The sequence below is a fragment of the Monodelphis domestica genome, chromosome 1 (genome assembly GCF_027887165.1).
Source record: "Monodelphis domestica isolate mMonDom1 chromosome 1, mMonDom1.pri, whole genome shotgun sequence".
Taxonomy (NCBI): domain Eukaryota; kingdom Metazoa; phylum Chordata; class Mammalia; order Didelphimorphia; family Didelphidae; genus Monodelphis; species Monodelphis domestica.
This window is the reverse complement of record NC_077227.1, coordinates 441,705,988-441,726,732: the sequence shown is the minus strand read 5'-3', so window position 1 is coordinate 441,726,732 and position 20,745 is coordinate 441,705,988. Positions and strand designations below refer to the sequence as shown.

Sequence of the window (20,745 nt, the reverse complement as noted above, 5' to 3'; positions counted from 1 at the left end):
TGAACCCAGGTCTTCTTCTGACTCTAAATTCAGCACTTTCCTCATTGAATGAAGACTTCCCTTTCATTCCCATAGTGGAACCTTGCTTTACAAATATTCTTTCGTTCATTTTTTTCATCATTTATTAAGTACTTAATCTGTGTGGAATGGAATTAAGTTTAAGATCATATTAGATCCTGGGGAATAAATAAAAGTCAGATAAGATAAGGCCTCTGCTCTTATAGTGCAAATAATCTAGGAGGAGATTAGTATCTTCTCGACATACATGTACCTTGTATTTGTATATAGAGAGCCAATGTAGCTTAGTGGATCGAAAACCACTTGGTTCCAGGAAGGCATAGGTGCAAGTTGTGTCTTTGACCCATGTTGACTATGTGATCCTGAGCAAATCACAACTTTTCCGTCACCCTCAGTGACTTTCCATGGCTATAGGTTGCCCATACCTGCATTGGGAATTGGAGTCTCCTCACCCAGGAGCTGCCTATACTACTGAAGTCATAGGTTTAGTATCATTTTGATCCCATACAGATTATTTCCCCCAGAGAGAATATCCCCTCTTTTGAGGGGAAGTGTTATTTAATTTTTATCTTTGTATTCCCAACTCCTAACAAAGTGCTTGGCTCTTCATTGATAGATAAGACAGCTAGAGAGGTCTATAATTTGCACTGTGATGGTTGCTTCTGTGGAGTTGTTTTAGTCATGTCTAATTCTTTGTAACTCTGTTTAGAATTCTCTTGGTAAAGATCTGGAGTGGTTTGTCATTTCCTTCTCTAGCTCATTCTGCAGTTGAAAAAATGGAGGCAAACAAGGTTAAGTGCCTTTCCTAGGGTCACCCAGCTAGTAAATGTCTGAGGCTAGATTTGAACTCAGGGAGCTGAGTTCCTGACTTCAGACCTGGCACTCTATCCATTATCCAATCCTATTATTATGGATGGGTTCATTAATGAGGTAGAAAATGAAGTGCTTTGTGGTCAAAAGCAGAAGATCATTACTAAGAGGGAAGACAGAGGAGGAGGGATTAAGGAAAGTTTCTTGGAGATGTCATTAAGTTGAATTTTAAAGGAGAAGGAGGGATGGAGATGCATTTCAGGCCTAGAGAATCATGTAAGTATAGATAAGGAGGTATGGGAATATGGTGTTAGTGTGATATGACTTTAGGGATGAGAAGAAGAGGAGTACCACTAAATAGCAGAAATGTGAAGACAATTAAAAATTTGTTTATTCATCCATTTATTCATTTGTTTATTTATTCATTCATCCATTTATTTGTTTGCTTCCTTCCTTCTTCCCTCCCTTCTCCCTCCCTTCCTTCTCCCTCCCTCCCTTCTCCCTCCTTCCTTCCTTCCTTCCTTCCTTCCTTCCTTCCTTCCTTCCTTCCTTCCTTCCTTCCTTCCTTCCTTCCTTCCTTCCTTCCTTCCTTCCTTCCTTCCTTCCTTCCTTCCTTCCTTCCTTCCTTCCTTCCTTCCTTCCTTCCTTCCTTCCTTCCTTCCTTCCTTCCTTCCTTCCTTCCTTCCTTCCTCCCTCCCTCCCTCCCTCCCTCCCTCCCTCCCTCCCTCCCTCCCTCCCTCCCTCCCTCCCTCCCTCCCTTCCTTCCTTCCTTCCTTCCTTCCTTCCTTCCTTCCTTCCTTCCTCCCTCCCTCCCTCCCTCCCTCCCTCCCTCCCTCCCTCCCTCCCTCCCTCCCTCCCTCCCTTCCTTCCTTCCTCCCTCCCTCCCTCCCTCCCTCCCTCCCTCCCTCCCTCCCTCCCTCCTTCCTTCCCTCCCTCCTTCCTTCCTTCCTTCCCTCCTTCCTTCCTTCCCTCCCTCCTTCCTTCCCTCCTTCCTTCCTTCCTTCCTTCCTTCCTTCCTTCCTTCCTTCCTTCCTTCCTTCCTTCCTTCCTTCCTTCCTTCCTTCCTTCCTTCCTTCCTTCCTTCCTTCCTTCCTTCCTTCCTTCCTTCCTTCCTTCCATAATTCTTTGAAGTTGCATTACATGGCAAATGTGGTTAACTTGTGTATTAAAGTAGAGAGTTTTGTCATCACTTGGGGTGGCATACATTTCTGTAGATAAAAAGCTGAATCCAAGAAAAGGAGAAGAATCTCTTGATTGTCTGGTGATGTAATGAATGTGAAGGCCATTAGAAGGGTCAAAAGACTTAGGTCCAAATCTTGGTTCTGCTGTGACTATGTGCATGCTTTTGGGCAAATTTCTTCTCTTTTCTGGACCTCAGTTTTCCAATTTATAAAATGAAAGGGCTAGATTAGATAATTTCTAAGGGTCCTTCCAACTCCAAAGAAATTACATGATTCTTCATGTGCGGTTTTGGATTTAACTTTCTTCAGAAAATGACTTCTCATAACCTTAACAGTGCACAGTTAAAATACATCATACGAAGGAAGAATTTTTCAGTGTAAACTCAGCCTTAGCTTTAGTATTTCTATCCTTCCTTTTTTATTCCTTTAATAACCTCTCTAGGGGTTATTACATCCTCATTTAAAACCCCAAGTCCTCCTCCAAATCCACAGAACTTTATTTCTGTATTTATTGAGCACTTCAATTTTTATTGGACCTGAAGACTGAGGCAGGAGGAAAGGAAACTTTGAAGAGTGATTATTGGGTAGCTGAAAATCCATTTATTTGGAATCAGTCAACAGCCTTGAAAGAAGGCATAACATTTTTCTGGGCCCTTTGTGGAGATGAAAACATGGTGTATATGGAGGTTGTACTTGAGCTTGAAATATTCCGTTAGAAGTCAACCACATGTGGAAAAGATCGAAGGCTTAAAAAAAAACAAAAAACAAAACCGTTACCATTTGTAATGGTACTAAGACAGAATTGCAGCAAGGGTTAGGTAATTAGGCTTGAGTGATTTTCCCAGGATCACACAACTGGGAAGTATCTGAGGCCAGATTTGAACCAGGACCTCTTAAACTAGACCTGGAGATCTATCCAATGAGCTCCCTAGCTGCCCCTGAGATCAAAATCTTTTTGAAGATTGTAATTGTGTCTTTGTATTTTTTTTTTGTGGCCTTTAAGTGTCTTATAAAAGGTCTTGGCACATAGTAGGTATTCAATAATATCCTATGTTTCATCGAAAAAGACAAACAAAAACAAGTGATAGTATAAAGCTGATTCTGTATGTGATAAAGAGTGGGAGAGGTTTGAATTGTATTTTTGAAGGAGATGGATGACATTTAGTGCCAGCTTCAGGCAACAAAACACATAGTAGAAAGAATTAGAGATTTGGAGTTAGAAAATCTGGCTGAGCTCAACCCTGCCACATAGGTAGCAAGCATCAGAGATAAGACAAACCCAAAGCTTACAACCTTGTGACTTTGGCCAAGTAATAGAACTTTTTTGGACTCAATGGTCTTCTTTCCTTTGCCTCCTTAGTCGAAAGAGGCCAGGGTATAGAACTCTTTCTTTGCATGTTCTAGGACATAGTCATGAATAATTGTAGTTTATAGTAAGTTTGGTTTATTCACATCTAAGAAACAAGTCATATTACTGTGATCTTGGACACATCCCTTCTCTGTGAGCCTGAAAAATGAGAGATTTGGAGTCCCTCTAAGACCCCTTCCAAGATCTAGACCCTATGATCCTAACTTAGGAAAGCACAATTCCTAGGGAAAAGTAAACAGGCAACTTGAGTAGGTTTGGTCCAAGAGAATATGACTTTCACCAAAAATCAGTCAGGGGCCTTGGTGCCCCTTAGAGGGCTTTGGAATTAATGTCTCAGGTTTGAGGGAGGCCTTGACTTGATATGCTGTGGGGTGGGGATTATCACCTTAAAAAGTTTTTTCAGGAGTTTCATTCTCCACTTTTTGTTGGTGATACTGTGAAAGAGGGTTGGGGTAGTGTTACCTTTGTACTACGAGTGTAGTGAGCTAAGCACCCATCTCATCTTAGACACAGTCATTTTTTTATATGAAAGAAAAGCTCTTTCTCCCCATAAAATGCAATTACATATAAATACTTCATGTCATCTGCTCTTGAAATTTTAGCAGCAGGACTTAGTACTGTGTGTTACCATAGTAACAGGCAAAGTTGGTGATTTTGAATATTAGTACATTATTCTTTGGTGAAAAAAAAGCAACTCAACAACAAAAATGCCCTTAGCTTATTTCTTTCCCTTTCTTTGTGACCCACTCCTGTCTCTCTATCCTCTTCTCTCTCTTTCTCTTCTCCTGTGGTCCATCTTCTCTGAATGCTTTTCCAATGTATTCATTTCTTCAAATTATAACTCTTACCTTGAAAGGGAGAATTCTAGTTTAAAGCAAATCAAATATCTAATGGAGTTTCAAAGAAGAAAAAAAAGTTTAAGAAAGAAAGTCAGGATGCAAAACATAGACTGTGCTTCTCAAATTTTTCTTCTATATCCCTAGGTGCAACTTGTTCAGTTTCATCACCCCATGGACCATATTATACCAGTACTGCCCATGGGGTTTTCTTGGCAAAGATAGTAGTAGAATGGTTTGCCATTTCTTTCTTTAATGTATTAAGACAAACATAAGTGATTTGTCCAGGGTAAAAAAGGTAGTCTGATGCTGAATTTGAACTCAGATCTTCCTGACTTTAGACCCAACCCCTATCCCCTGAGCCATCTATCTGCCCTATCAGATAGTTGTTGGGATATCTTCAGTTCCCTGAGGACTTCCTCCCTCATCTTCAGCTCTTGTTTGAAGAGAATCACTGAGTCATTTCCATAACAATAATCCCACAGCTTTATTACATTCTCCTTGGAGATTAAGAATCCCACAAGACTTATGTGACTGCTAACCAGATCTTTCACATTCACCATGAATCTGCACCATCTCAATTGCAATTCAAGGCTCATCTCTTCTGGCCAGTTGGGCATGCATGTCTTATCCTTCAGCAGTAATTATTTCCTTTGAGAAAGTTATAGTTTCAGAGAGTACCGACCTCTGGTTAACCAGAACTCAACTCGAGGACTCTAGATCCCCTTGAGCTTACAAGGTAGTTGTCCAGGCTGGGAATATCCACATCTCATTATTATTTGCTGTCTGGTTATTTGTATTCAGGGAAGGAAACAAAGAAGTAACAACAGCCAAAGATTTGAAGTCACACTAGGCAAGTACTTAATCCTCACCTCCATGTACTTATAGTTGCCATTGCTGCTTCTGAGGAGGATGAGAGAGAAAAGAAAAATTCCCTTCTCCCTCTCTCTGCCCCCACTCATAGGAAGAAATCAAAGAGCAAGCTGGTATTGACTGAGTTTCAATTGAAAAAGACCAGAAATGGTTTCTTCTTAATCTTTATAGGCCCCAGAGGGGGTAGATCGTCCTCTCTCATTCCTCTTTAATGCAGTCCCTTGTCATTGGGACCAAGGGACCAATCTGGAATCATTGGCCACATTTGACTGTAATGCCAATGCATATGTGTGTGACCTACTAGAAAGAGGCCAGAGTGTAGAGCCATCTCTGTGTATGCTTCAGTACATATTTATTAATGATTATAGATTATTCACATCTAAGAAACAAATCAGAGACCTGATATCTTTCAAAATAATTTTCCTTTACATTATTTCAGTTATTTTATAAATTGTTTTCTTGATTCTGCTTTCTTCATTCTGCATCAGTTCATTCAAGTCTTCTTAAGTTTCTCTATATTTCTCAGATGAATTGCTTTTTACAATAATATTTTATTACATTTTCATACCTTGAATTGTTTAGACAAGCTCTAGTTTGGTAGGTACCCATTTTGCCTTTAATTCTTTTGTTGTTCAGTTCTTTTGTCATGTCTGACCCTCTCTCTCTGTCTCTCTCTGTCTCTCTCTGTCTCTGTCTCTCTTTCTCTCTCTCTCTCTCTGTCTCTCTCTCTCTCTCTCTCTCTCTCTTCCTCCTCCTCTCCCTCCCTCTCCCCCGTTTCTCCTCTCTGTCTCTGTCTATCTCTGTCTCTCTCCCTCATTCAGGTCCCATTGATTTTAGAAAAAAACATCTCCAACACTTAAGATCATAGATGACAGAATCCTCTGCCATCTAGAGATGAGAAAACGGAGACCTTGGATAATGAGATGACTTGCCCTCTGTCACAAAGTAAGCATCAGAAGTAGGATTTAGACCCAGGTCTTCTGATATCAGAGTCAGTGCTTGTCCCACTGTACCTTTTAACTACCTATGTAATATTGGACATGTCCCTTCCCTTATATGAAGTGACCTGCACAAAGCCTGTAAAATGAAAGAGTGATGGAGAAGAGGGTCTCTGCAGTCTCATCCATGCTAAAATTCTGTAATTTTTAGAGGCAGCTGACCTCACATCTGTTCTTGAAGAATTCAGGAAGAGGAGGGGTATAAGAAGGATTTTCTTCTTTCACAGCTCTGTGAGGTGTGCTTGGTCAGTCCCAGGAGAGACAGAAGGGTAAATTGCTCCTCCAGACATGATAACGGGGTGAGATTTTACTAATCTTTTGAAAGTCAGTTCTTCAGTCACTTGCAGATTGGGCTGCCTCCCCCCGCCCCCCATTCACTTGCCTGCTCCTAGCAAAATGTTGCTTTTAACCTGATCAGATGTTGTAAGTCTGCTTCTGAAGGTATCTTTACCTTGCTTCGAATTTTTATAAGGAGTGTTGCCTTGCTACTGTAACTGGTTCTGACAGGTATCCCCTGTCTCAGTGTCCACCGCATCTCATCTCTAACAGCAGGTTGCTCCTCTTTGAATTAAACATGGTTTCCTCTGTCTTGTTTCACCATTGAACATGGTTTTTAACATTTTCCTGCAGCCTGAGCTTCGGGTGTTCCTGACAGGTGCTGACAGGAACCCTGACAAGGTATGGAAGGGGAAGTGGGAAGAAAGCAGTCAGCCTGGGGATGGGGGAGAATCAATCTCTGGGCTGTTGTTTTTTGAGACCTGCTTGGAGTTCAGCTCTGAGGCATCAGAGGGGATGATCTAAGTTCCCCCAAATGGGTTAGACATATGCTCCCACTGTAGTGGGTCATGGGATAGAATGATCAGGAGTTCCAGTGGCTGCTGTTTCCTCTGCCTAGGCCTGATTTCTATTCTGATTTCTTCTCTCTGGGACTAAGGGAAGATCCCACCCCTGTCCTGGTCTTTCTCTTTCCCTGTCCTTTCCCCCCTCCTCTTCTGAAATTATTATCCTTTGTCTACTCTGCATGTATCTTGTATGAATACCTGTTTGTGTGTTGTCTCTCCATTAGCATGAATTTTTTAAGGACAAAGATTGCTTTTGCTCCTCTTTGTATGCCTCCCCAGCACTTAACATAGTACTTGGCTCATAGTAAGTGCTTACTTAATAAATACTTGTTGACGTTCTTGGGTCCTTTTCTGGTTTGACCCCCGCTCTGTGGGAAGGGAGTAAGGCCATTTGCCTACACTCCACCTCTGAGCTATGGATATCAGTCAGGGCAAGCTGGAGAGGAGTGGAGGGACTGGAGAGTTCATCAAGCTATTCAGAGCACCTCTTACTCAGCTCATCAGAGAAGACTTTTTGCTTCTGTGGAGGCTGGATTGGATCTTAGGTCACTTACATCTGAGATTCTGGGATTCTTTCTGGTGACTAATTCCTCCACCATGCATTCATTAAGCATCTTCCATGTGCAGGGCACTGTGCTAGGTACTGAGGAGGTAAAGATAGAAATAAAACCAGGAGCTTCCATTCCAATGGTTTTGTCTCAAGCTCACTCCTCAGCTTCTGAATCTGCCTTATGCATCTGCTTTGATAAATCCTTTAATTCCCATAGTTTAATCCTCATCTGTCTAGTGCAATCCCTGGTCTTGTTCTGATCATAGTTTTCCATGATAGAGGTCATTTAGATGGTTAGGGAAATCAGATTGTATATGGAATCTCCTCATCATTCTCCTTTTCCCCTATTCATTTACAGAGTTCCTTCCACCAATGCAAAAGGATAACTCATTTATAATATAGTCTTCCCTCCCCCATCCCCTTTCTCTTACTTTCGGTTCTAGTAAAAGCTCTAAGACTGAAGGGCAAGAGCTAGGCAATCAGCTAGGAAGTGTCTGAGGTCAAATTTGAATCCAGGTCTTCTTGATTCCAGACTTGGTGCTCTATTCACTGTGCCACCCAACTGTCCTTTGTAATAGCGTCTTAATTTTGCATGTTTTTGCATAGGTTCATGTGAGTTTTTCTAGATTTTTCTGAAATCATCCTGCTTGTCGTTTTTCATAGCACAATAGTATTCCATCATTATCAAATACCACAACTTGTTCCATTATTCCCCAATTGATGGACAATTCTCATAATTTCCAATTCTTTGCTACCACAAAAAGAGTTGCAACAAATAGTTTTGTATAAATAGGCCCTTCCCCCCTTTTTTGAATCTCTTTAGGATATAGACCTAGTAATGGTATTGATGGATCAAAGTATATGCATAGTTTTAGAGTCTTTTAAGTGTAATTCCAAATTGTTCTCCAGAATTGGATCATACTGGATCAGGTTAGATTAGGTCACAACTCCACCAATAATGTATTAGTGTCCCAATTTTCCAGCATTCCCTTCGGCATTAATCATTTTCCTTTTCTATTGTATTGACCAATTTGATAGATGAAATATGATGCCCCAGAGTTGTTTTAATTTGTTTCTCTACTCAAGAATGATTTAGAGCATTTTTTCTTATGAATATAGATGACTGATTTTTTCATCTGAAACTGCTTGTTCATATCCTTTGACCTTGTATTAATTAGAGAATGACTGATTTTTATAAATTTGACATAGTTCTCTATATATTTGAGATAATAGTCCTTTATCAGAGGTACTTGCTACAAATATTTTTCCAAGCTTTCTGCTTTCCTTCTAATCTTGGTTTTGTTCTGTTTGTACAAACTCTTTTTAATTTAATATAATCAAAATTGTCCATTTTTCATTTTATAATGCTCTCTAATTTTTGGTCCTAAAACTTCCCCTTATCCATAGATCTATTAGGTAGATATTCCTCTAATTTGTTTATGGTATCACATTTTATATGACCTATGGTTGGAGATGCTGTTCTATTTCCAGTCTCTGCCATACCATTTTCCAATTTTCCCAACAGTTTTTGTCAATCAGTGAATTCTTGCCCCAAAAGGTTGGATCTTTTGATTTATCAAACATTAAATTACTATGCTCATTAATTACTAGGTTTTGGATACCTCTTCTATTCTACTGATCCACCATTCTATTTCTTAACTGGTTCCACATAGTTTTGATGACTACTGCTTTGTAATACAGTTTGAGATCTGGTACTCCTATGCTACCTTCTTCACATTTTTTAAAATCACTGATTCCCTTGATATTCTTGACTTTTTTGTTCTTCCAAATGAATTTTGTTATTATTTTTTCTAGCTTTGTAAAATAATTTTTGGACAGTTTGATTGGTATGGCACTATATTAGATTAGTTTAGGTAAAATTGTAGTTTTTATTATATTTGTTCAGACAACCCATGAGCAATTAATATTTTTCCAATTGTTTAGATCTGACTTTATTTATGTGAAAACTGTTCTGTAATTAATTTCATATAGTTCCTCCATTTGTTTTGGCAGGTATATGCCCAAGTATTTTTATGTTATCAATTATTAACTTAAATGGAATTTCTTTTTTCTATCTCTTGCTGCTGGGTTTTATTGGCAAGATATAGAAATGCTGAAGACTTAATCACTTAGCTTTTTTGAACCTGTTTCATCAATAATTTTTTTGTTATTTAATTTTTCAGTCATGTCCATCCCTTCTTGACCCCATTTGAGAGTTTTTCCTTGGTGGAAATATTGGAATGGTTTGCCATTTCCTTCTCCAGCTAATTTTACAGATGGGGAAACTGAGGCCAACAAGGTTAAGTAACTTGCCCAGGTTCATGCAGGTAGTAAGTGTCTGAAGCCACTTCTGAACTCTGGAAATGAACCTTCCTGACTCCGAGTCCAGCACTCTATATCCACTGCATCACCTAGCACCTATTCTTCAATAATGTCGACCCCAAAGGGTTGTTGGGAGACTCAAATAAAGTAATATACACTAAGTGCTTGTAAACTTTAAAGTGCTATATATGTGTCAGCAACAGCTGTCGTAGCTGCTGTAATGTGCAGCCAAGCTTCCTCTCAGATGCGATAAGGGATACAAAAGTGTTTGGGAAAGCATGAAGTGCTCTTTAAATGGGAATCATTATGTGGGAGGATTTCATTTATATCTACAGTAGGATAGTGTCCTCTTTTTCCACTTCCTTTCCCTAGAAAACTACCTGAAGTTTGCCTCTATAATGAGTTCACTTCCTTTCTCTGTATATCTGCCTTTTGATTTACAATAAGAAAAACATTTATATAGCGCCTACTATGTGCCAGGCACTGTGCCTCTTTTTGTTCTCGCAATAATCCTGGGAAGTAGGTGCTATTATTTTCCTCATTTTGTAGATGAGAAAATGGAAACAGACAGAAGTGAAGTGACTTAGCCAACCAGTAAGTATTTGAGGCCAGATTTGGATTCAGTTCTTTCTGTCTCCAAGCCCAGTGTTCTATCTGCTACACCACCTGTAAGTTACTTATCTTTGTACCTCAGTTTCTGTCTCTGCCAAATGAGGATGCTAGATTTGATGGTGAAGTAGAAAGAGTATTGGATTTAGAGTCAGAGGACCTGGGTTTGAATTCTGTTATTTATGATGTGTGAGATCTTGCGAAAGGAAGGCTGAAGCTGAGGTCTCTTTCAGCTAGTCATCAGGAAGCATTTTCTGGGAAAATGATCATTTAAATAAAGCAGTCAATTTAAACAATGGCGCAAACAAAGGAGAGGCAACCAATGAGTCAGGCTCAGGAGATAATACACATTTGATCTTCATAGCATCCTGGGAAATAGGTGCTATTATTATCCTTATTTTACAGAGAAAACTGAGGCAGATAGAAATTAAGTGACTCATTCAGGATCACAAAGTTAACAAATGTCTGAGGCTGGTTTTGAATTCAGGTCTTCCTAATTCCAGGCTCAGCACTCTATCCCCTGTGCTACCTTGCTATCTATGAAAAAGTAATTTAAATCTCCAGGCCTCACCTTCCTTCTTTATAAAAAGAGAGAATTGAACTGAATTAGGGGTAACTAGGTAGGATCATAGTGCATAGAATGCTAGGCTTGCCATGAAGAAGACTCATCTTCCTGAGTTCAAATTTAGTTTCAGGCATTTACTAGTTGTGTGACCTTGGGCAAGTCACTCCACCTTGTTTGCCTCAGTTCCTCGTCTGTAAAATGAGCTGGAAAATGAAGTGGCAAACTCGTCCAGTATCTCTGGTCAGAAAACCCTAAATGGGGTCAAGAAGAGTCAGTCACAACTGAAAAAGGATTCAGCAACAACAAAGTTGATTGGATACCCAGTTCTACCATTCCAGGACTTTTTCTCCAGGACATTAGAAGCCTTTGTGACCAGCAGAGTCAGAGGAACCTCTTAAAGTGGTTTATTTTAAATCCTAACTCTGGCACTTATGAAGAAAATTTTAATATCTAGCATATCCTTACAGAATAGAGACCACAAAATGGAACCACTTGGACGCAAAGCAGTTCCCAACAGCTTTTATAAAAACTAATAAATTGGGGAGCTGTATAAGTTTCCTTCCTCTATTCAGGAGTGCTCTGATGGCCCCAGCAAGGCTGGGCTGGTAAGTGGATCTGTCAGGCTGTCACTGTGCTGTTGTTTATTAATGCTACTATTTTTTTTTAATATATTTTATTTGATCATTTCCAAGCATTATTCGTTAAAGACATAGATCATTTTCTTTTCCTCCCTCCCACCCCCCCAGCCGACGCGTAAGTCCACTGGGCATTAGATGTTTTCTTGATTTGAACCCATTGCTTTGTTGATAGTATTTGCATTAGAGTGTTCATTTAAAGTCTATCCTCTGTCATGTCCCCTCAACCTCTGTATTCAGGCAGTTGCTTTTTCTCGGTGTTTCCACTCCCATAGTTTATCCTTTGCTTATGAATGGTGTTTTTTTTCTCCTGGATCCCTGAAAGTTGTTCAGGGACATTACACCGCCCCTAATGGAGAAGTCCATTACGTTCGATTATACCACAGTGTATTAGTCTCTGTGTACAATGTTCTCCTGGTTCTGCTCCTCTCGCTCTGCATCACTTCCTGGAGGTTGTTCCAGTCTCCATGGAACTTCTCCACTTTATTATTCCTTTGAGCACAATAGTATTCCATCACCAACATATACCACAGTTTGTTCAGCCATTCCCCAATTGATGGGCATCCCCTCGTTTTCCAGTTTTGGGCCACCACAAAGAGCGCAGCTATGAATATTTTTGTACAAGTCTTTGTGTCCATTATCTCTTTGGGGTACAGACCCAGCAGTGCTATGGCTGGGTCAAAGGGTAGATATTCTTTTAGCACCCTTTGGGCATAGTTCCAAATTGCCCTCCAGAATGGTTGGATCAGTTCACAACTCCACCAGCAATGAATTAATGTCCCTACTTTGCCATATCCCCTCCAGCATTCATTACTTTCCTTTGCTGTTATGTTAGCCAATCTGCTAGGTGTGAGGTGATACCTCAGAGTTGTTTTGATTTGCATCTCTCTGATTATAAGAGATGTAGAACACTTCTTCATGTGCTTGTTAATAGTTTTGATTTCTTTATCTGAGAACTGCCTATCCATTTCCCTTGCCCATTTATCAATTGGAGAATGGCTTGATTTTTTGTACAATTGATTTAGCTCATTATAAATATGAGTAATTAAACCTTTGTCAGAGGTTTCTATGAAGATTTTTTCCCAATTTGTTGTTTCCCTTCTGATTTTAGTTATATTGGTTTTGTTTGTACAAAAGCTTTTTAGTTTGATGTAGTCAAAATTATTTATTTTACATTTTGTGATTCTTTCTATATCTTGCTTGGTTTTAAAGCCTTTCCCCTCCCAAAGGTCTGACATGTATACTATTCTGTGTTTACCCAATTTACTTATGGTTTCCTTCTTTATGTTTAAGTCACTCACCCATTTTGAATTTATCTTGGTGTAGGGTGTGAGGTGTTGATCTATTCCTAGTCTCTCCCACACTGTCTTCCAATTTTCCCAGCAGTTTTTATCGAATAGTGGATTTTTGTCCCAAAAGCTGGGATCTTTGGGTTTATCGTATACTGTCTTGCTGAGGTCGTTTTCCCCCAGTCTATTCCACTGATCTTCCTTTCTGTTTCTTAGCCAGTACCAAATTGTTTTGATGACTGCTGCTTTGTAATATAGCTTAAGGTCTGGGACTGCAAGGCCCCCATCATATGTGTTTTTTTTCATTATTTCCCTGGATATCCTTGATCTTTTGTTCTTCCAAATGAACTTTGTTATGGTTTTTTCTAAATCAGTGAAGAAGTATTTTGGTAGTTCAATGGGTATGGCACTAAATAGATAAATAAGTTTGGGTAGGATGGTCATTTTTTATTAATGCTACTATTGAATGGCCCAGGTTTTACCTAGGGGATCAGAGGGACTAAGCCTGACTTGCTGGAAGCCTTCCCTCTCCAGCCCCCAGTCCTATCGTGAGTCTGACTCATTGGCTGCCTCTCCTTTGGCAATGCCAGGGTTTAAACTGGTTGCTTCACTTAAATCTTCCCTTTCCCAGACAATGTTTCCTGTTGACTGGCTGAATGAGACTGTGGTTTCTGGCTTGTTAGCCTATTGCAGGTTTTACCAGGACACAGCGACAGTTAGTTGGTACAGTAGATAAGAGCACTGAGCCTGAATTCAAGGCCTGAATTCAAATCTGGCCTTAGACACTAGTTGTGTGACCCCAGGCAAGTCACTTAACTCCATTGGCCTCAATTTTTCATCTGTAAAATGAACTGAAGAAGAAAATGGCAGATCACTTCAGTATCCCTGCCAGGAAAACTCCAAATAAAGTCATGAAGAATGAGACACAACTGAAAAATGACTAAAAAATCCCACCATTAAATCCAGAGAAAGCAAACTTTATTTCTCCATCTAATCTATCCATCATTCCTGCATGGGATGAATTCCAGGAAGTTTTCAGGGCAGGAGTTTTCCTTTTGTCAGAGTTTAGCTGGAACTCTTTTATTTATGAGAAATTCTTCCTCTAATGACCCCAGGGCTACAGGTGTACTCTCCACCTCTCTTCTCTCCCAGGGATCCCAGTTTCCTTGCAAGCTTTCTGATTTCCTGAACCCTGCTTTGGCCCTGATTTTTATAATGCTTGCCTCCTCAGACAGACCCTGATAGATTCTTACAAATCTCTAAGAGGGTTTGTTATTATCCTCCATATTTCTGCTACTTCTTTTGTAACCTTGTCAAACTTTGGGGCACAAGAGCTTTTGTAACCATTCCAATGATAAGGGCTCGATATGAGCTGGGGTGACCTCCATGTCTGAATTTTATTATATTCATCCCTTCTTTCTTCCCCAGTGTCCTCTCTGCCCCTGCCTCAGAGGAAAATCCATCTCCCACTTCTATGACCATTGGCTCCTCTGGTATTCCTGTGGAGTCTAATAGTTTATTTACTCGTTCAGAAATGCCTCTGCCTTCTACCTCAGACCACCTTGATGAGAGCTTTGCTTCTATTCAATGGCAAAAGCTACTGCAGGTCAGTCTCTTCATTATCTCTTTCTTTCACACTTCATTCTTTTACTGTTCTAAGCCTTTCCTCATTCTGCTTCCCCACATGGAATCCTCTTTATGCACATACATGTTTATCCATAGTGTTCCAGGATCAAATATAGTCTCCCCTCTTTTCTAAAGGCTTTTCTGATTCCACCCCAAGGGAAAAAGTTGAGTCAGAAAGCATTTAAGTGCCTAACATATACCAGGCATGAGCCAGAACCAATAGGACAAGGCAGCTAGCTAGGACTTTGTCTGAGTGCTAATGTGTGTGCAGGTCCCTGGTTTTAGAGTTTTCTGCCTCCTTTTACTAGTGAACAAAAATTGTTGATAGCAGACTTTAGAGGGGGAATCAGATCACCTTCTCTCTTGGGTGGGTTTGGTCTCTCTCTTTAGGGTCCTTTCTGTCAGCTGCCCCCATGTGTTCTCCTTGTAAGGAGTAAATTTAGGAGTTTTTGACTGAATGTAAATTTAATTGGTTGCCAGGGATTTAATTTCTAAATTCCAATAAAAATACTCAAGTCAGCTTGGAAATTTTATGGTGGTTTAATTAATATAGAGGGAAGGAATTAAGAAGAAGAGAGAGGGAAAAGGGTATAAGATTTCTCCGGCTGAGCCTGAGCCAAGGGGAGTTTAGAGACCTTCCAGCCACGAGGCCTCCTCTGAGATGAGGGGCCTCATAGGAGGATGGCATTTTAGGAAAGGTAAAGGAAAAAAATGAATCAGTCTAAACTCCGAGAGAGCTCAGAAAGACGCCTCACCTGATCCATGATATTGAGCTTCTCCCAGTCACTGCACTAAGGATGGTCACAGCCAAACCCGGACAAGAGCTGCAGGCACACCAAGATGCCAAGACGCCCAGCATGCTGCCACCAGCCATGTCTCCCCCGCGAAAGAAAGCCAGAGCCACCTCTCCACGAAAAGAGCTCAGAGAGAGGAAGTGGTGTGAAATATATAGACTTTTTTTTACATCATTTCCTGCATCTCACATGTACCAAAGGTAGCTTAACCTTGACTTAGGACAGCCCAGGGGGTCTGTCAGTTGTTTCTTATTTGTTATTTGCTAGCACATGTATGTCATAGGCCATCCTTTTCAATACTTAATCCTTAAGTAGGGGTGTACACATTCCTGATTGCTAGACTATTCAGGGTGGAGTAAATCTAAAATTCATACCCTATTGGACCAGCCATTCCTTTGAGTGGTGGGCACCTTTTTCAGGCTCCTACCCCTCTTCACCAATTGCCTTCTACCTCCATTCCCTATGAATACCTCACTTTTCCTCTTTTGAGCTTTGCACTTTGCCTTACTCCCTGGATCATTCCACCCTTAAGCTGAATCCTTGTATCATGAGAAGTCTCAGTCTCCCTGTTCACTCTCTGTATCAGATCATCTCCCCTGAATACCTGGTCTCTTAGGGATGATAGCTCTTATTCAAACCTGGTCTCTGTCCTTTACTTATTCCCATACCCCTCAAACTAATCCCACTCCCAATTCTAAAGCTACATATCCCTTCTTACTATGCTATGTAGAATGCCTGCTCCTTAGGCAACAAGCTTTCTTTCATTTTAAACCATTTCCTTTTCTCATAGCACTTCTAGCTTCCCTGACACCTAACTCCCTCCTGATAACATTGCTTTCCTGATTACCCTTTCCAGCACAGGTTTATTTTTTTCTGTAAAAAAAAATTGTGATTGGTGACTTTTTATGTCATCAACATTTCCCCCATTATTCCTCTGTACTCCTCCTAGGGAGCAATCTCTTATAACAAATATATATATATATATATATATATATATATATGCCCCCTTGCTTTCTATCAGAATCAATACTGAGTATTGATTCCAAGACAGAAGAGTGATAAGAGCTGGGTAACTTGGATTAAGTGACTTGCCCTGGGTCACACACTCAGAAGTGTCTGAGGTCAGATATTAATCCAAGATCTCTTGTCTCCAGCCTGGCTCTCTATCCCCTGAGCCACCTAGCTGCCCCAACAAATATATTTTTAGACAAAGTTTTTTTTTAATGTCATGCAAAGCATACTTCCATACTGGTCATTGTTCTAAGAGCAAACTCACACATAACCAAAACCCCAAAATAAAACTATACATACACTGATGTGAAAGATGACTCTAACAGTTCTTTCTGTGGAGGTGGAAAGCATTCCCCATCATAAGTCTTTCAGGATTGTTCCAGATCATTGCATTGCTGAGAGTAGTGGCAGAGAGTTTTCACAGGGGGACAGATGTACCCTGGCTACACCACGAAGAAGCATAATTTTGTGTGCCCCTGTGACTTCTGATGTTGTGGTGTTCTCTGTGTTGCTAACTGATTTGGAATTGTCAACTACAGTATCTTCAACCCTTGAATCTTTAGACTTATCTGTATTACTGCCCATTTTATCTTTGTTTGCAACATCTTCCTTTTTTGTTTCTCCAGTCCCCATTTCATTATCTTTATCTGTGTTCTTCTTAGCTAGATATTCATTGCAGATCTGTTTAACTCAATCTTCCAGTTTGTTATTAGTAAGGAATATTTGGGCTTGTTTCTTAGGCAACATCACTCTTATTATGATCTTTACAAAGATTAAGGTCTGAATGGCTACCATGAGGATAATATATACTTGGGTTACTGTCTGCCACATTACCGAATTGTTCAAAGATATCATAGTCATGAAGGAGGTGGTATTCAAAGTCAGCTCAATGGTATCCATCACTACAGATGTTACTGTATTATATATCAAACAGTAAGTCCAATATATGCCCATAATCATAATAATAGAAGCCCAAAATAACAGCCGCCACATATTGTCTTTTCTTCAATTGATCTCTTCACTTGAACTCCAAAGATGGCTACCCTTGTTCAGTGGTTCCAACTGTCAACCCCTTGCAGTTGGCTAAGATGAATTCTTTTTTGAAAGTGGGGTGCCAAAACTGTACTAGTGGGGGATCAGGAACCAAAGTTTGACAGGTAACTGAGAGGGAGGGAACAGATAAAGAGAAACACCACTTCCCTCCCAGGCAGAGTTGTACCAGAGAAATGGAGTTCGATCTCTGACCAAAGCTGAAGGATAAGAGAAAATCCCCTTCAGTCTCTGTTACTGTTCTCTTCTTTAGCTGATTGTTATCTATGATCCCCTCAGTACATTGAAGAAGATGTCTGATTCCTCAGTTAAAAGATCTATTTATTAGGGGATAGGTTTGGTATAGAAGATTAGGGAAGAGGGAACAGGAAGTCCCTAATCTATTTTCCATCTAAAATTTCTTTTGTGTTTGAAGCTCAGGTCTAGGGACTAGGTCTCAGAAGACCTTAGGATCTTTGTGTAGTCAGGTTGATGTATTTTCTGAGACAGAGATATAGCTTTTGAAGGAAATCTTCTGATGGATAGGCTCTTGCCTTCTCCAAAGGAAAGATGTCTCTATCCAACAACTATAAAGACAGATGATTAGTCTGAATCTCTTCATTTCAACAAGGGTTTTGTAGGCAGATAAACTCAGTGAAATTTGCTCCTTTTCTCCTCAGTTCAGAAGGAAAAAAGGTATATCCCCAACTGTTCACCTGCTTTTCTTAGCTGGAAATTCCATTCCCATCCCCCATTGGCAGCCAAAGTTCTATCTAATTTTTTGCATGAGATTTCATTGCAAAATCCAGTCCTTGTATTTCCTTCAGTATCCCTCTTCCACACAAGTTATCATCATTCAATATTTCTGTTATTATGTACAATATTCTCCCAGTTTTGCTTATTTTGCTCTATATCAGTTCCTCTAGATCTCTCAAGCTTTTTCTGAAATCATCTTACTTTTTATTTCTTATAGCGCACTAGTATTCCATTACCAACATGTACCACAATTTATTCAGCTGTTCCCCAATTGACGTACATCCCCTCAATCTTCAATTCTTTGCCACTATAAAAAAGAGCTACTATAAATATTTTTGCACAAGTAGATCCTTTCCCCTTTTTGATTATATTTTTTGGAATATAGACCCAGTAGTGGTATTACTAGATCAAAAGGTTTGCACAGTTTTATAGCCCTTTGGGTATAATTCCAAATTGCTCTCCAGAATGGTTGGATCAATTCACAATTCCATTAATAATGCTTTAGAGTCCAATTTTGCCACATCCCCTCCAATATTTACCACTTTTCTTTACTGCTGTATTGGCCAATCTGAAAGGTGTGAGGTTTGATTTTGACTAGCATTTCTCTAACCAAGAGTGATTTGGAACATTTTTTCATATGATTATTGATGGCTTTGATTTTTTATCTGAAAATTACTTGTTCATATTGTTAGACTATTAGAATTTTTTTTTTAGTAAAACTTTAGTAGAACATAAAAAAAGTCAGAAAAATATGTAACACACCATACATATGAACCTTCTGCCTCTGCAAAGGGGTAAGTCATATCTCTTCTTTGGAGTCTGCTTGTTCTTTACAATTTTGCAACATTCACTTGTTTTTGGTTGTTCTTTTCATTTTAAACTATTGCCATCATGTTTTCTTGACTCTACTCATTTCATCCTATATCATTTTACATAGCTCTTCCCATGCTTATTTATATTCATCTCTTTTTTTAACCAAACGGTAACATTCTATTACATTCATGTACTACAATTTGTTTAGCCATTCCCCAATTAATAAACATCAACTTTGTTTCCAGTTCTTTTCTCTGACAAATAGTGCTGCTATAAATATTTTGGTTTACAAGGGGATTTGCTTATTAATGACCTCCTTGGGAGTGTATCTATTTTTCAGTTTTGCATTGTATCTTCACAAAAATTGACCATGTATTAAGGCATAAAAACCTCATAAAGAAGTACAGAAAGGGAGAAATATTAAAAACATCTTTTATAGAGTATAATGTAGTAAAATTATATTCAGTAAAAGGCCTTTGAAATGAAGCTTAAAAATTAATGGGAAATAAATAATTTCATCCTAAACAATGAGTGGGTCAAAGAACAAATTATAGAAATCATCAATAATTTCATTAAAGATAATGACAACAATGAGACAACATACTAAAATGTAGCTAAAGCAATATTTAAGGAAATATTTATATCTCTAAAGGATTTTATCAACAAAGGAAATGGTAGATCAATGAACTGGGCATGCAATTAAAAAATAACCCTAGAACATCAACAAATTAAAACCCCCCAAATAACACCAAAATAGGAATCCTGAAAATCAATGGCAATATTAACAAAATTGAAAGTTAAAAAAATCCCAGTGCCCTCAATGGCCTCCTTGGAATATAAACATAGTAATGGAATCTCTTTTTCAAAGGATATGAGCCTTTTTGTCATTTTATTTGCATAATTTCAAGTTACTTTCCAAAAATATTTGCATTTATTTACAGCTCCATCAATAATGTACTAAATATGCCCATCTTATCACAATTCCTCAACATTCACTATTTCTATCTTTTGCCAGCTTTGCCAATTTTTTCTGACTATGAGGTAAAACTTCAGAGTTGTTGAGATTTGCATGCTAAATCTTTTGGCCATTTTTCTTTTGGTGAATGACTTTGGGTTATTTACATGTATATATTTTGTATGTCAAACCATTATCACAGAGATTTGATAATATTTTTCCCTTTTTCACCATTTCCTTTTTACTAAGTACCTAATTTTGTTTGTGTAGAAACTTTTTAGTTTCCTGTAATCAAAGTTATTGACTTCATCTTTGTAATTGCTTTTATTCCTTGTTTCGTTGAGGATATATTTCCTATCCACAATTGTAAAAGGTAATGATCTGCTCTTCTAACTTTTTTTGTGGTGTGATATTTAATATTAAGATATTTTATCCACTTAGAATATATTATGCAATATGATATAAACAATTTTTATCACATTCTTTCCTAAGTGATTTTCCAGTTTGGGGAACACTGAATCCATTTTCTTTGATTTTCCTTTGTATAGTCTGTTCTATTGAATATTCAGTCTTTCTAAACCAATAACAAATGGTTTTGATCATTGATGTTTTATAATAGAGTTTGAGGCCTAGAAATTCTATTCCTCCTTCATTACAGTCAATTTTCATCATTTCCCTTGATATTTCTAGGTTTTGAATTTTTTCCAAATGAATTTTACCATTATTTTTTTCAAGTTCTTTAAAGTATAGATTGGATAATTTAGTATTGCTTTAAAACTAAATTTACTTTAGTAGTGACATTATTATTTTTACTATATTAGCATTGCCCAGCTCTGAGCACTGAATATTCCTCCAGTTATTTAC

General features: G+C 38.9%; 1 pseudogene; it reads left to right on the top strand.

Annotated features, from left to right (window-relative positions):
• The first annotated feature begins 6,691 nt into the window (after positions 1 to 6,691).
• The window catches only part of LOC100619537 (ribosome biogenesis protein NSA2 homolog), a 77,393-nt pseudogene continuing 63,339 nt past the window's right edge, over positions 6,692 to 20,745 (top strand).